Source organism: Etheostoma cragini, chromosome 6 (assembly GCF_013103735.1).
Source record: "Etheostoma cragini isolate CJK2018 chromosome 6, CSU_Ecrag_1.0, whole genome shotgun sequence".
In the NCBI taxonomy this organism is placed as follows: domain Eukaryota; kingdom Metazoa; phylum Chordata; class Actinopteri; order Perciformes; family Percidae; genus Etheostoma; species Etheostoma cragini.
The window spans coordinates 19,645,858-19,657,460 of record NC_048412.1 but is presented as its reverse complement, the minus strand read 5'-3'; the positions used below and the strand labels follow the sequence as shown (position 1 = coordinate 19,657,460).

At 40.2% G+C, this 11,603-nt stretch overlaps 1 protein-coding gene and 1 long non-coding RNA gene across 3 annotated transcripts in view; both read right to left on the bottom strand.

The window, feature by feature from the left end:
* erfl3 (Ets2 repressor factor like 3) overlaps positions 1–11,603 on the bottom strand; it is a 43,743-nt gene that overhangs the window by 17,617 nt on the left and 14,523 nt on the right. The gene's annotated exons all lie outside the window — the stretch shown is intronic.
* LOC117946313 overlaps positions 11,167–11,603 on the bottom strand; it is an 11,282-nt gene continuing 10,845 nt past the window's right edge. The window contains exon 3 of the long non-coding RNA XR_004656995.1: positions 11,167–11,177. This is a non-coding gene — a long non-coding RNA (uncharacterized LOC117946313). The remainder of the gene's footprint in view (positions 11,178–11,603) is intronic.

The window sequence follows — 11,603 nt, the reverse complement described above, 5'->3', positions numbered from 1 at the left end:
GGGAGATGAAAGCAAAAGAGTGCTAGAAGAAGGAAAGAAAGAGAAAATGGCTATCACCCTTATTTTACGTCATGTCTGTCTTGTGCTCTTTCTAACGCCCTTCGCACGGGGCGGCCACTAGCTCACCCAGTAAGAGTGTGCGCCCCATGTAGTCTGAGTCCTGCAGGGGTCCGGATTTGAATCCAACCCGCGGCCCTTTGTTGCATGTCATCCCCTTTCTCTCTCCCCTTTACTGTCTATCCACTGTCAATAAAAAAGGGAAAAGCCCCCCAAAAAAGTAATCTAAAGAAAAACCCTTCCCACAACACCACTAGAAAATGATAAACGCAACTTGAAAGATTTTGGAGTTGAAACAACTAGTTTAGGCAATTAGCAACTATTTATGAGCAAAGGTCTTGCAAGCAACTTTCTTCGGCTTCTTAAATGTGTTGATTGGTGCTTTTCTGTGACATATACGACCACCACTGGGAGCGCTACGGAACAGTGCAACGCATTACACGTCCTTGCTTCTGATTTTTACTGCTCAACATTAACAGTTGGTTGCTGTAATGCACTCACAAAAAATGTAGCAACACACCAGGAAAGGCTAGGAAGACAAAGACTGCTAGCAAGCAAACATGGATATAAACAATGCAAGCTTTACAAATGTTTTATAGGGAAGGGAATGTATACACACAATGCATTTGGGTGAGAAACAGTGTTTGTTTACAAGAAATTGCCCCGGGATACTTTTAACGGAATAGCTTGTGTTTTGGACTGTAGGATAAATAAAACAATGGATGTTAAGTTGTGGGGCTCTGGAAAATGATAGACATTTTTAGCTATTTTCTGATATTTTAATGATAAAATGCCTACTCAATTATTTGAGAAAATAAAAGTGAATCTATTGGTTGATGGAAACAATCCCTAGTTGCAGCTCTAAAACTTTGACAACTACAACACCTCAAAGGCATGACCAACTGGATCACTGACATGGGACTCAAGTGCCAAGGAGGGCGAGAGCTGATGGGAAAGAGGTATGACGGGCAGTCGGAAAAGTATTGGAGTTAGAAAGGAGATGAGGAGGAGAGATCCTGGAGCTGCGAGTCCTGCTCAGCAGCAAATCAACTGACAGGTCTGTGCCAAACTAACAGAAGAGTTGCAGACTCAGGATTTTTATACAGGGCTAAGGCCTCTGAACAGCCATTAGCGGCAGTTGGCTAGCACCGTGCTACTTTAACCCAACTCAGCTTTAGCGTGGATGTGGGAAACGACCAGTGCAAGTGTGTGTGGGTGAGGTCACTGTTGGCTCTGAGAGTCTGTAAAAGCACAAAAAACTGAGAGTCAGTATTTGCCTATAGCACATTCATACACAAGTATTACACAGTCTTGTCTTTGTCACAGCTGCTTGGATAAGTGAAACTGCCTGAAGCGGCAAGCTTGGGGGACAGAGAAGACAGAAACACAAGACCAGGAGGTGGAGGGGGAGGGATGGTAAGATAATAAAAGACTTGGTGGGTGAGACAGAGAAAGTAAGAGTGAAAGGAGGGAAAGAAAAGAGAAGGGTGGGCTCTGCAGGAGGAGGAGGAGGAGGAGGAGGAAGAGGAGAGTAATCAGAGCCCATGCGCCTGAATCCCAAATTGTCTGGACTCTTCCCTCCAAGTCCATTAAAAATTCATTAGGCCAATACTTGAGAAAGACTAGAGAGTGGAACAGAAAGAGAAAAGACATGGACACAGGAGAGGGACAGAGAGCAAAGAAAACGGGAAACATTGATGGAAAAGGTGAATAATTTGGAAGGAAACCTTTAGCTCAAAATTTAATTTATTAATATCCTAAAAGTTTTTTGTACCAGTTATGTATTTTGAGATTATTAAAAAAACGCAAAATAAAAATGACACAATCAGCTAAATGTCTAATACTTATAAGAAAGGTACAAGAAGCCCTTCTTGTGCAACTGACAATGATTATCATTATGTGTTAACCTGCTAAATATTCTCCCAATTTACTGATTTGTTATCTGGTCTATACAATGTCAGAAAATAGTGAAATATTATTTTAAAAAATCATCAATACTGCCCTAGAGTTAAAGATGACAACTTCAAAATGCTGGTCCGGCCAGCAGTCCAAAACACCAAAAATATTCAATTTTCTATCAACGCAAACCAAGAAAAACAGAAAATCTGGACATTTGGAAGCAGGGAATACTTAGCGTTTAAAAAAACAAAATTAAAAAATAACACACTCAAGATTTCTGATTAAGACCTTTAAAGCAGTTGCTGTTAAATTCAAGGGTTAAACTCATAGGGATAACTATGACCTGGATGATTAAGATCTTCACTGACTTGTGTTGAACAGTCTCTCGATCCGCTTATTGTTTCAGCTCTAACTACAACCAAAGTCTTTGGTTTTACGTCATCAATTTGTGCAGTGAACTGGGTGAGGAATTTCTAATTAATATATAAAAGATTAAAAAGACATTGCCTGCATATGAGTGTTTCTTTGTAACTCATTATTGTTCAAGAAAAAGAGTGGAATCAGATGTTTTAAGCTGCCAACAGTGGAAATGTCTACTAGAAATGCAGATTAGATCGGTAACTTTTGACTGTGCTTAGTTTCCATTTGAGCTTTACACTGGTTTACTTTATGTTCGGCAGAACTTGATCGAGATGATAATAAATAAGTAGGCAAGTTGTTTGAGAGGGAAGAGAGTGCTTTGTGGCCTTAGAGTGGCCAAGTAAAGCACTTTATTTAAAAATAATAAACTAATACCTCCATTGTTATCATTTAGGGCTGTTCTCGTGATTTTGCATATTTTTACCACTACAATGCAAATCACTTTACACTACTGCTGAGAGTCAGCTATTTTTCAAAGCAATTTGATTTCGAATTTTCCACACAGCCATTTATTTCAGTATATTATGAAAATTAACTTGTAGAGATTTGACAATGTTTAGATAGAGTAGCCAATCCAACATGGTGAACATTTGGTGACATGCGCTCTCTTTCAACAATACAAATGAAATGTGCTTATGCAGTTAAAAGTAGAGAAACAAGAACTTTAGATAATTTGGAAAAAAAAAAAAAAATTGAAATGACATGTAACTTTTAGGTTAATGTTCAGCAATAGTAAATGTAAATAGTGAAAGAAGTACTGTATAATCAGCCTGAATCAATAAAGTTATTGCATGATTGTAAATAATTTCCAAATGTAATGTAAAATAGACTAAAATGTTTAGCAACAACCGGGGTCTATTAATTAAAAACAAAATGATAGAAAAAAACAACTTTAATGGATTAACCACCAGGTAAAACTAACTTAGTGAAAACATGATCACCTAAGAGGGGTCGCCTGGTCTCTAATGAGGCTGAGGCCGTTGGTGAGAACTTTCTATCCACATGGGACTACTAAACACACTATACAGTCCATGTAACTAGCAACATGTACACACAACATGAGGTTCTTCACTGGGGAACTCTAAGAAAAGGCACAAACACAGGCACGCAAAAAAGTCACAAATGCATGTCTGAGCCCCATGTGACGAAAAACACTGAGCACTGTCCACACACAAACACACATAAAGTCTCAAGGCACTGCCCATGATGCGCTCTCAGGTGGGCTGGAAAACTGGACTCTTCTCTGTGTAATCACACTTATAAACAAGCCTGGTGGGAGAGTGTGTTTGTCCGTGTGTGTGTGTTCCCCAGAGTTTGTTAAGAACAGCTGAATAATATTGTGTCAGAGAGAGAGAGAGAGAGAGAGAGAGAGTCCTGTTGCTCTCAAGGCACTGTTAGGTATATTTACTGTCACCAAAGTGACACACTGCTCCCAGGACGTTAACGTTTCTCCTTACGCACGCACGCACGTGCCAGTTGGTAGTTGAGTTACCCGAGAACAAAGCCGAGGTTGGATACTGAACCTAAACGATCGGTGCCTGTCGGACTGAATAGCAACGCGTATTAGACGTTAGAGGCAACGGAAGCATCGCAGCATGTCACAATAGTAAACACTAAGGTTACACTTGGCAGCAGGCAACGTTAGCCTATCAGATAGAAATAGAATAGATAGAATAGAAATATACTGTAGATAGTAACTGGAATCAACATGGTTAAAATTAATAATGCTGACAGGCAAACGGTACAAAAGTGTAACTGTAATTGACTGCAGAGGACTCCAACGCCGGGACGTACAACAGTCTGCTGCTGAAGACACAAACTAGCACTTGGTCACTGCTGCTGTCAGAAAACCAACAAAGACGGGACTAAATGGTGTGTTTACGTGGAACTGGTAAACCTCGTGGTGGATTTGTGATGGTGTAAAATACCCTTTTCTCTCATGAGATACTCCATTGGCAGCCGTTAAGATTCTTCAATTGCAAGTGTAATTTTAAACACTGGGTAATGGTATTATAAACACTGGATGGTTTTGGGTTGTAGGAGACACGTTTAAACTATGCTTTAAGATCCTATGAAGCAAATTCTTGTGATGACCATGGATGCATTAATCTTATGAGTTTTTTTTTTTAACGTCTTTTATCTTTCAACTCAACTTTTCACTTTTTGCTGTAATATTTATGATCAAATGTCATTTGTTTTGGATATGTGTGAGAATATTTTCAATCTGGCAATGGAAACACCTTGTAAGTCATACTCTTCGTCATCAAAAAAATTTAAAAAGTTTGCTCTCCACACCATTTTATAAAAATTGCTTTTACTTTGCTCTATGTCTGCCTATCTAAGCTGAATACATGATAATTTTCCCATGATAGTCAGATCATTTTCTTCAAAGTTACTTTTAGGGAAAAGCTGTTAAGAGCTAACAGAACCGTGTTACAGGCCAGAGGCGCCTCTCTTCTCTTTCACCCCGTGGCCCCACCTAACACGCTGGTGTTAATGTACTTCTCCAGCCAACAGCTTGGCAAAAAGCTGCCAGCTGACACTTCACCTCTGGTTCAACAACACACTGCCTACACTTACTAACTACTGCATGCAGAAGAGTGTGTTTGACTGTGTGAGCACCTCTGCATGTAGGAGGGCATAGGGACAACAAAACAATACACATCATATAAATATTGAGATAAGTCTCAATATATATATGATGTCTATTGTTTTTTGTAATTAACGTTTTTTTTTTTATCTTGCAAAACATACAACTTGCAACATGAATACCCCCCCCCCCATCATCGTCACCACCCACCCAGACAAAAATCAAGACAAGATGATGAAGCAACCACAATATTCAAGACCATTTAACAAAATATAAAATAAGTTGTAAACCAAAATAAACAAATGAAAACCCCATAAGCCCACCATGCACGTCTCTCCCCAGCACAAAGCTTCCTAGGAGCCCCCAGAACCCTCAGGTACTTTCTCCATTTCCCTAGTACAGACATCCAATCTGCCTCCAATAAAAACATTTTATTCAACCTAGGAAAAGTCAAGCTTATCTTTTACAGCTGAAGATGACTCCTTTGAAGAATTATTCCATTTAAAATGAGCATATTTCAACGACCATGGTCTGTAATTGGTAAATAGAAAAAAACTGTTATTTAGCAAAAACAGCTGTAGCCCTATTATCATCATCCTACAGAGTTTTTTTGATAACATTATTTTTCATTTATACTTGACAACCATGGAATACCAGTATGTGACCACAAAATGCAGTTGTACAGTGTGTATTTTTACGGTCAGTGGGTCAAAGGGTGACTTTGCCACACAGGAGTAAATTAGATGTGGCATGATTGAACCTTAAAGTGTCAGGTGTGTGTGTGTGTGTGTGTGTGTGTGTGTGTGTGAGAGAGAGATAGGTGACACTTTTGGGAGGTGGTTTCCTGGAATGTGGTACTAGAGCGGGACAGGATGTTAGCAACTGTTAAGCACCACAACAACAGATCTGTTTCCTGTGTGTGTCCATGCATGTCATTTCTGATACACGCAGAAATCTGGCAAGAATCAAAACCAACTCAGGCAATACTAATGAAAGAGAGTATGTTTTATACATAGCTTGCCCAGTCTACTCAGAAAAATAATTATTCTACTCAGACACGACTACTTTTATTGTAAAAAATGTGAAAGTACAAGCATATTGGAGAAAAATATCAAGACTGAGTACTTCAAATAAAAAATATTTGAAGACTGTAACAGTAACGCAGACCTGTTGCACTAGAATACCTTTCAAACAAATGAGCATGCACTCAGACCACGTGCAACAAGTCACAGGTGTGCACGTGACAGCAGGTACTGAAGATGAGCCAGAATAAAATGACAGTGCTCAAACCTTATACACAGAACCAGAAAAACAAGTCCTCAATAACAGCTTCAGACTAAAACACCCTGTGTGCGTATATTTATGTGAGTGTGTCAGTGCTGACTCAGTGCCTGAATGTTTTTGTAATTCAGCTTTCACAATGCAATCTCCCGCTCTCTTTCTCTCTCTCTCTCTGTGTATCCTAGCAACCACACACACTTAAGGCCTAAAAATAACCCCCCAGAAATGAACAGAACAAAAAAAATAAAGCATAAACGGCAATTAATCCTTTCAAGCCTGGAACACAGACTCAAATAGACCAGGTATTAGAAAAAGAAGAGCAGGGCAGGAGCAAGCGAGCGGAAGATGGAGAGACACGGAGAGAAAGGAGTGGGAGGCTGAATCTGCCAGCAACAGGTAGTCGTCAGGAGACAGAGATCTGCGCTACATGACAGTGTGTGTGTGCATAATGTGTGTGTGTGTGTGTGTATTTGAACGTCTGTGTGCCCACTAGCCTTGGCTGGAAACAAAATTGAACTTTTTCACCCTCTCCAAAAGCCGGAGCTTCTCAAGGCAAACAAGACTCCGGTGTAAACCAACCCAGAGGTCCTGCAACAAGCTGGCAACAAGGCCACACAGAGTCTGAAGACAATAACATGATGCACGTCAAAAATTCTCAGCAAGGCCTCTTTTTCTTTTACGGCGAGCACTTTTATTGTAATTTCTTCCCTCGATCCTCTTTCGACAACATTAAGAAATAAAGGCAACGCAAAAGACAACTGAACTGAGTAAAACACACGTACACAGAGGCCTGCTGTCTAGCGTCTAAAGCTGACACATTCCCCAGTGGATTCACTTTTCTAGATGGGTCATGGCAAGTGAGAGACAAAGCAGTGAGACACCTGATCTTTTTTCAATATATAATAAGCTCCTGCTTTGATTGAAATGCTTTATGGAGACCCAATTGTGTCAACAGTGCTGGAATTTTTGTACAGCTTTTCAGATAACGTAGGTGTTGTCAACTAGGTGGTCAAACTTCAAGACACTCATGGGTCACATCTCTTGCAGGTCCAGCAGACTCCGTTTCACACGCTATTACTCTACAAACTGAAGTTAGTTGCATTCAATAACTTCTGTGTTTTTCGCCGTGTTGGCAGCGATAGCAGAGTTACCAGCGGAAACACTGGTACAAATACAGGTTTGCCTCTAATGCTTAACAATATGCAGCTGTGTTAATAACAATTAAAACTATGGACAAATGTAGAAGTGTGGACCGGCGGCCGCTGTGTCTCTCCATGTTGCCGAGGAGTCGTGTGTGAGTTAATGGGGGTGGGGCTGCGCGGAGAGTAAGAGGAGAGATCCAACAGAGGCACGGCTTTTCAGAAGAAATGGGTCATGTAACGCAAAATAAACCATATGCATATAAACAACATTGCTTCGTTTGTGGAGAGGCAGCGGATGAGAGGACATTAGCACAAGTGCGACATAGAGTAAATATGTTAGTCGCACTCTAGAGCCCTGTGAGCTAACAGACACTGAATAGCACTGGTCACTGCTGTTGTCTGAAGAACAACACAGACGGGACAAAATGTTGCCTTTACTGGTAAACTGGTAAACCGGTAAACCTTGTGACCGACGTATGACCGACTGCTATCTGTTGAATTTTCCTCACGTTACTCTGTCTTCTGTGACATCTAGAAACTCAGTTGCGATGTGCAGGGAACAACTCTGACTGGCTCATGATCAGACAGTGGTTTACGGAGCGGTAGATGGGTTTTGCAAAAAAAAAACGGAGCATTCTATGAAATGACACATTTAAAATATTGCTTGATCACGCAATATTGACCGTGATTAGATTCTGATTAATTGTGCCGCCCTAGATACTATAATGCAATAACTATTCTTGTAACAGGATGTCAAATATTATGTTAGGGATACTCAGCCTTAAAACCATACATATTCTGTCAATATTTAGCCTTCACATACAAACTGCAACAAAAGAGCCGGCTTATAGTATTCAAATGTCCTCTTTTAGTAGTGCAGCAAGCAGCAGTTGTATCTAAAAAGGTTTTATTAACTGACTGAACAAAGCCATACATTCATTGCAATGACACACAATGTGGCCCTGAACTATATAGACTGAAATGCATGGTTCTCATCTGCTTTCTTTTTTTCATTTTGTCCTCAAGTCTGGCAACAGCTAGCAAAGTATCAAACTGAAACGTAGTTCCTGATGAAGATGTACTAATCATGGACTATATAGATTCAGAATATATGGATATTGATATAGAAAGCCCTGTCAGATTCTTGTTAACCCTTGAGACAACTTGCTACATGCTTAAAGCTGCTTTCATTTAGGAAAACCTACATGAAGGTACATTTTTTTACTATCTGCCTCAATTACTCAATTATTTTTATTCTCCAGAAATGATACCTGAAGCCATGTTTATCCCAACTAATTCTCTGTTACTCCTCTTAACTATGCATGTGTGTGTGTATATATATATATATTCTATTCAGCTGGAGCTACCTTTAAATTCCTAGACAGCCACGGAAAAAAACAAACATCTGCACACTCATCTTCAATAACTAAAAAGTTCAAATGGGAAGCCTGTGGATGTAATATATATATATATATATATATATATATATATATATATATATATATATATATATATATATATATGTATATGTGTGTGTGTGTCTGTGTCTTGTTATGAGCTGCATGCTGTTGTTCAGATTAGAGGTGAGCGTGGAATAGGTGACTGGCCTTAGGGAATCATGTTTTTCTCTTGTACTGCACTGATGCTGCCAACTGTGCTGCTGATGGCTTGCATTCGTGCGGCATTCACAGTAAGTAGTATGGTACAAACAGACATGCAGAGTGTTTCAGGAAATTTGAAGGTTACACAGGTTACTACAAAACAAAAATGTACACTGACAACTGACAACAAAACAAATCAAAGTATCACTTGTTGACCAAGTGAACATGCTCCCACCCAACCCATGCACTCCCTTGTGATTGTCAGGGGAGACATAAACCTAACTTAAGGGTGAAGCAGAGGGCTGGTGGCCTGGTATTCTAAACATGCCCTTGGGCGATGAGTGAACAGGGGACATCGGCAGCTTGCCAACCACCACTGTTGTCCTTAACACCTTTCTGCTGTTTGGGGGAAAGCAGCTTTGGAGCTGTGTACAACATCCAGCTTCCACACTGCTAATTGATGGGTAATTACAAAAATTAAGGGTGGGACGTTTCACAGCAGCGCATCATGGTGAGAGGAACTGACTGATAGGTCTGCTTTGCTGTTCACAACTGAAAAGCAGGTCTTTACCGAACAGAATTTATTAAAATTGAGGCTGTGTTAATTGAAAATTTTCCATCAGATATTTATTTCAGATCTCATTTTAATGAATAAAAGATAAGAGCTGGCACTGCAACAGAAACAGGATGCGCAGCATGTAATAGATAACAATGGTTAAAAAAAAAAGGTCTACCAAACAAGCAGAGTGACAAACAAACAATCAGCATCTCTAATTACTTCTGCTGTTCCTTAATACATTACATTTATTTCACACTGGTCCACACAACTGCAATACAAGCACATATAAAGTATGAGACGGTGGTTGACTTTGTGCCCTAAGGGGTTCCTGTGCGTCAGCAATGTGTGTGAACAGCACCAAAAATACACACGGCTTCAGTAAGTCCCATCATCCTATTCCTTCCTCCAGTTCTAGTCTATTTCTCCATCAATCCCCCATCCCAACCCCCCTCAACACTCCTGTTTGTGGGTCCAACCCTGTGCGCTTTCCTGCCATTCTTCTATCTCAGCTAATTTTAGATGAAGGAAAAAGCTCTGTCCACATCTGTTAGTCATTCTTTAAGAGGTTTCTGTGTGTGCGTGTGTGTGTGTGTGTGTGTGTGTGTGTGTTTGTGTGTGTGTGTGTTTGAAAGGAGAGAGAAAGAAAACGGGGAAAAGGTCAAAGAAAGGAGAAGCAGTGGAATGAGTGCTGAAAAGGAAATCAAAGCATACGTATAAAACAACCAGAGTAAAGACAGAGTCCCCGTCACTACCACAAACAAATGCGCTTCTTGACTCAAATATAATCATTTAGATTTGGAGTGTTTCCTCTACAGTTACTTGACAGTGGTGAACCACAATAGCAACAAACTGCCATCACAAGTAAAGAGAATGCAAAATAAACTAAACATCATAATTTAGCTCAATTTGCCCCAAAAAGCATGGACAAATGTGAAGGCAGAGTGCGTGGAAACAGTGCTCTAATGATCATAAATCATCCAAATGGGAATAATTTGGAGTCCAAAATGAAAGTAAGTTGGAGAACGCACAAACTATGGTTTTAACCACAGAAGAGGTCAAAGCTCAAGTAAAAGAATGTGATGAACACAAAATAACTATTTTTCTTGCAACAGGATTATAGTATGCAAAACATTCCTTTTCTTCATGAGTTTTTAAATGCAGCTTTAAAGATCTACATTAGAAGAAATGTCTTTACATGATAGAGTGACAGAAAGGTGTTTATTCAATTAATATATATATATTAAACACTGGCTACATGCTAGCTGTGAAAGCTTAGATCTTAGCCTTGGTAACTGGCTCATTTTCCTGGCACCTTCAAGAGTGTTTACAGTGGTGAATCATTGGAATCCCAACAATACAGGGATAACTGATTCAGTGATCTCAACATTTATCATTTTAAATACAAATTTTAAAAATGTCAGCTTTATGTCTTCGGAAGGCAACGTATACATGTGTCCGCTGGTAATTGTGGGCCCAAACAAAGACTAGCATTGTCTTGACTAGTGTGGGGAGACAAGGTCGTCTTTCACCCAGAGTGGACAGAGCCATTCTTAAGAAAAAAAAATGCACCCTCACAGGCGTACAGCTATAGACAAACATGCACACAGGCAAATGCATACACATGGGATCTTGGCAATCACCACTCTGCGTAACAGTGGGCTGTAAGGGGGACACAGAGGGCAGAGCACAGCATGTTTACGTGTTTGTGTCTATCCTGTCGTAAACAGCGACAGGAGACACATGCCGTGTCACCGCCTGTCACCACTTTCTCTTCCTCTCCTACTGTTCTTCTCACCCTTTACTCAGTTTATCCTGTTTTCCATCAAGCCCTGTTCCTGTCCCCTCGTCTTGCGCCCCCTTCACCTCACTGCTGCCTCCTTCTCTTTCCCTCAACCCACTTGGTCAAGCATGTCTTCTAAAGCTGATTATATAGTTTAGCATTACATAACGTTCACCTCGGACAGACGTCTTTTTGCCTCTGCCTGTGTATGAGAGATCAGAGAAGATCTGCTTCAATGAACATTGCTCTGCATGGAATATTTGACACACACACA